We start from the raw sequence: 6,000 nt of genomic DNA on the forward strand, positions 1-6,000 counted from the left end.
ATATCAATTTGAAGAAAGGGTACGTACCTACGTACGTAGTACGTACGTAGTCTGATATGATCGATCTACTTACGCAAGTATGGAGGAGCATAAGGCGTGGCCGTCCCAACATCCCCTAGAGCTTCAATAACATCAAAGCATGATAAGCAAAGCAGAAACAGTACTACTGTTGTCAAGTATGATCGCATGTTGTTGTTCTTGTACGTACGTACGTAGATTCAGAATCAGCTCGCTCTGATACGCTCTCTTCTTCCTCACCAATTCTTTCTTTGCCTCATCATGGCATTATTTATACTAGTTAATTAATTAAGGGGATTGGTGGCAATCTATCTTTCTGTTATTTTCTTGGTGTTAGGTGTTGGAGCAGATGCCATGAATGTCTCGGTCAAAAACTCAGAATGGAAGGCTTCCCATATATCATTTTTTGTATCTACAAATGCTGTTCTGGGTTGAACTACAACTGCCTTTGAAAACAATTATATATATATATATATATATATATATATATATATATATATATATATATTCTTTTCTTTTCTTTTTTTTAAGAAAACTTCACTTATAATCTCTGATCTTTCATCACTTTTGAAAAAATGTATCCAAATTTTAAAAAGTGTCAATTTAATGTATCCATCTTTCAACTTTTTTTAATTTTTTTTATTTCAAACCTCCTTTAAATTCTGACCAATACTTAATTCTTAGCATTTTTTTTCTTCTTTTTTTTCCTAAAACACAAGAGGGATATTTTGAAAATTTTGACAGAATTTAATAAAAACTTCTAACGGAGAGTTAAAATTAAAAAAAATTAAAAGATGGATATCTGACACTTTTTAAAATTTGGATTTTTTTTTTTTCAAAAGTCATGAAAGGTCAAAAATTAGAAAGTGAAATTCTCCGTTTCTTTTAATTTTTTTTTTGGATGAATGAATACTTGATTACCAAAACAATGCATTACAACACTTCAGTAAGAAAAACTGAAACACCTGGCCTATACTGAAACAACAACAAAAAAACTAATTAACACCTAGCTGGCTAGTACACAAAAAAGAAAACAGGTTCTGCAGAACCATGAAACATCAAAGATACAACAACGACAGACCCTAGCTAGCTACAAGAACAATAACTCTACTTAATCTTTCTTTAAGCGAGCCGGTAATAGGCATTGCTTGTGATTAATTATAATATGAAGTGATTAGTACTCAGAAATATTAATTAATCCTTCCATATTTATAGTGTCGTTAGTGTTCTTGCATGTACCACGTACTTCTTCGAGATAAGCATTATTATTGGATTTGCCACTATATATATATATCTGATAATTAAGATTACCCACATTAATATTTTGATCAGCATTTGTGGAATTTTGTGATTGATGTGTACCCACTTCTGAAACTCGTATGATGTTTTTGCGGCTCCACAAACATAGTGGCATATATCCCACTCATGAGTCAAAGGTTAGGTGAAGCCGCAATCGGCGGCTAAACGTGTTTACAACGCGCGTTAGGTAAACCATTCCAATTTTTATAAGAAAGTCAAACTAAAAACATTCTTACTTTTTATATCACATCAATAATTTCTTATTAATTACTATTCGAACAAAAATTTCACTACAAAATCATTTACTAAACATACCTAATTTATCGGTGGAGCTGCTCCAAATTATAGGCTTGACCATTCCAATTACCTACTAAACGTCTATTATAATTAACTCTCACTTCGTCATGGTTAAGAGTACTAGCAGCAAATACTCAATCATTTTCCTTAAATTTAAGAAACAAAACTACTTTTTGATTCTCTATCTAAAAACACTCCACAATAGTTTCTCTTAATTTTTTCTCTAAACCATTAATATATATATATATTTACTTTTACATTATTTTTTCTTTCACTCTCTCTCTCTCTCTCTCTCTCTCTCTCTCTCTCTCTCTCTCTCTCTCTCTCTCTCTCTCTCTCTCTCTCTCTCTCTCTCGTCCCTGAAGGCAAACACTAAGTCAACCACTCCTTCCCTCCAAATCGACCTTGTTTAGCTTTTGATGCTCTGATTTTTGAATAAGGCTTCGCTGAAGTCTTCTAATTTTGGACTTACTTCAAAATCTTAGACTTGTCGGTGATTGGTTTACTGGAAATCTACTAAAAATCTAAACAAACTTGGACTTGCGTGGAAAGTAGTGATGGTTGAGCCACCGTTGCCATGCATGGGAAGCGGTTGAGGCAGCGGATTTCGTTCTAACTCCAGCGAGCTCTAAACCGGGATTACCCTCCGATCTCCTCAATATCATTCTCTGGACTAGTTGGACCTTCGATCTCCGCTGATGGAAAATGCTTCACCGCTGCCGACTCCTCCTTTAGTGAGCTCTCTGTCTCCCGCCTTGACTCCTCCAGCTTAATCTCTCTCTCTCTCTATGTGCAAGAACCAATGGGGATCCGGAATGGGGAATTGCTTGGACAAAAAAGAAGAAGAAGAAGAAGAAATGGGAGAAGGGTTGGAGCTGGGTGAAGAAAGAGAAGAGAGGTGAGAGGAGAGAAAATCGAGTTTATGATTATAATAATCATTGGGAATGTTACAATACTTCTCAATGCATTGGGAAGGATTATAGCATTTCCAGTGCTTCGGGAACCTATAGGAAATCTGGTGCAGGTATTTTTTGTGATTTTTTTTTTTGACATTTTCCCTATATTTAGGAAAGGAAACTACGTATAGAGTATCTGCTATTAGTTCTCTTAGTATGATGTACGTGTTCGTTTTAACATTTGTTCAAGTACTTAGAATCATATATACATTGAGATTAAGAAAAAAGAACGAACAGAAGATCAAGTTGCCGCTTTGCAGCTTGGAAGAACAAAGAAACCATATTGATCTATACATCTGTCAATATTATCAATTTTTTTTTAATTTTTAATTTTATTTTATTGAAGGACTGCTACATGATCAAAATATCATGTGTTAGAGTACTACATCATGAAGTTTCATAATACAAATTACAGTTGAAGATTATCACTACTTACAGTTGACATGATGATAGTCTGAGATCGAGCCTCATCATGATTAGAAAAAGAAACCACAAATTAATGAGAATGCAACTTTTGAGTTTTTTTTTTTTTTTTTTTTTTTTGTTTTTTTTAGGCGAATATAACTTTTTACAATTTGATGATATTTTTCATTGAACTTTTGTTAATATTAAAAAGCAGAGAGATTATCCAATATTGCCACCATGTCCTGCATAAATAACATGCCAATTGGTATAGTTCCATATATTATATATATTGTGAAAATTTACCACCCCAGTCTATATATATATATATATTATCGAAGAAATTGGCGATTGTTATCCTTTCCTTTATGTGATATAACATCGCCCCCTCATTTTTGCATAATTGATGACGAGTGGAACATATATTTCTGAAGCAATGGGTTATATTAGGTACGTTTTTTTTTTTTTTTAATTTTTTTTTTTAGTAATTTTATTCAGTAAAGTGTTATACGGCTATCATATAATTGACATGACGTGATAGTGAAATTAATTTTTGTACTTTTTTTTTTTTTTTTATAAGTGATGATCTTATTTTCACTATCACGTTATCTCAATTATATAATAGTCGTATAGCCGTTTCCTAATTAATTAATAGCTATGAATTTAGACAAGCATGCAATCTATTTTGGAAAATGAGGTGAAGATTGTGGCCAATAAATAGTAACCAACTACTCTTCTTCTTCTTCTTCTTCTTCTTCTTCTTCTTTTTTTTTTTTTTTTTTTTTTTTTTGAGATGTATAAGATGTAAAATTTTGGGTTTATAGCGAAATTGGGATTCATATTATATATACTCATTGAAAGATGTCAATATAAATTCTTGTAGATCGAGTGGTGGTCATGATTTATGCTTTGGTTGTGAACATTGGACCAAATTGGATTCTTGGTGGTGGTGGATGGCAATTGATCCGGTGGTAAACTTACACGTGAGGGAGAGGTTTTTGGAGTCTACACGTGTAAGTATGAGTTGTTAAATCCCATGTAAATAGGTAATCAGAAGAGAAAATAGTTAACATAAAATAATTGAGAAAAATGCTCTATTTGTTTTGACGTAAAATATTTTTTGAAAAATGTTTTTCTTATTTTTCGGTATTTGATATAACAAAAAATCGTGGTCAAACCGAAAATATTTTCGATTTCTTTAATTCCCGTAAAATGATTTACATTTTTTAAAACTGTAAATCATTTTTTGAGTTTAAACTTCTCATTCTCGCACGCATTCTCTCTTGTAGTTCATTCTCAGGGTTCAAACTCATGACTTCTTCTCTTATATCATATTGAATCACCACTTAAATCAAAAGTTTAAGTTAATAAGAATGAATAAGTTTAATCATTTATTGTATATTCTAAGATATTAATGAATACCACTTTGCCAATAATTTCATCTCTCCCAAAGTTATCACCTTCTATGAAGATGATTAAACTTATTATGTTATGATCATCCCTTTAAACACATCATAATCGTCACCGTTCGTTTGTTTTTGTTCTTCTACTTTCCATTTCCCTTTGGTATTTCTGTAAACTTAAAATTATGATGAAAATTTCCTACTAGACGTGCAGAACATGCAAAACCCCATTTCATTCCACATATGGGATCTAACCCAAGGTGAGACTTGGGGGAGGGGGGGGGGGGGGGGGGGGGGGGGGGGGGGGGGGGGGGGGGTCTTCACACTAGACCAAGATCCCTTGCATAAGATCTCGATCCATCAGATATCTCTTATTGTTTTAAACTGCAAGAAGGAGACATTAAACTATATTATATACATAGGGTTAATTATCATCCAAGAAAAGGTGAAACACACATGAGAATCCCTAAAGGGAATATGCCAATATTAGCTCAAGCTTTAAGGCAAACCTAACATTCAGCAGTGAAACTTTTACAGGTAAGATTTTGGGATTGAACCAGAAGAAGCTTCCCTATACTTAACTTTCAATTCATTGTTGCTTTCCGTTGTAGTAAAAGAATTGGTTACCTAAAATATAGACAAAGTAGCTCATAGCTCCATTTCTATACCTTTAACTCTTTGTAGTTGGCAATGGGCTAGCTTGTGCAATTTAAAATAGACATCAATTAACACTCAGCTTTATTTATTTAAAGAGAGGGAATAAAGCAAAGAGGGTTAAATTATTTTATCTATTTGATTAATAATTAAAGAAGAAAACAAATATTTTGGTACGTAGACCCAAAAGAAAAATATTTCTTTTTTCTTTTTTTTGGTACCCATTAAAAACCCACTACTACAAAGTAAAAGAAATAAAAAATAATTATATATCCTCTCTTTTTTTTCCCTATAAAAATATTAGTTCAGGGATGGTTCAAGATAAATTAGGATCTAATAAGACGAGAAATTTAAATAAGGTCTTTTTTAATTAGAATTAATATATATATATATATATATATATATATATATATATATATATATATATATATATATATATATATATCATTATTTTGATAGATATTTCCATTAATTTTTTTAAGGCAAAATACTAGGCTATTTTCCGTGATGTTCGATCTTCACGATAACAATACTTTTTAATAATATATACTCTTTTTCAAAGATCTTTTTCATTGTTAATTTATTCTTCAAGATTGTTACCAATTTTCTTATTTTTTTTGTAATTTTATTTTAAATTAACCCAAGTATTCGTGTTAGTAGTATGATCACTATCAGTTGCCTGACTTTTAATTTCAGAAAGATTTTTCCAATCTCTAGTTAATTTCATTAGCTAGTTGGCTTGTGTTAGATTTTGAATTAAATAATTTGTAATGAAAAAAAGAAGAAGATTTTTTATCGAAATCTTTCAATACTAACTATATATCTTCTATTATGTTTTTCTCCATTAATTGGTAATTTATGAATATAATATATTGTAAAGAAATGTCTATTAACATCTTTAGGAAAATTTGAATCACTATCTCTAGCTAGACCTTATCTAATCTCTTAATTTTGTATCAATATTTTTTCAT

This window comes from Alnus glutinosa, chromosome 6 (genome assembly GCF_958979055.1).
Source record: "Alnus glutinosa chromosome 6, dhAlnGlut1.1, whole genome shotgun sequence".
Taxonomy (NCBI): Eukaryota; Viridiplantae; Streptophyta; class Magnoliopsida; order Fagales; family Betulaceae; genus Alnus; species Alnus glutinosa.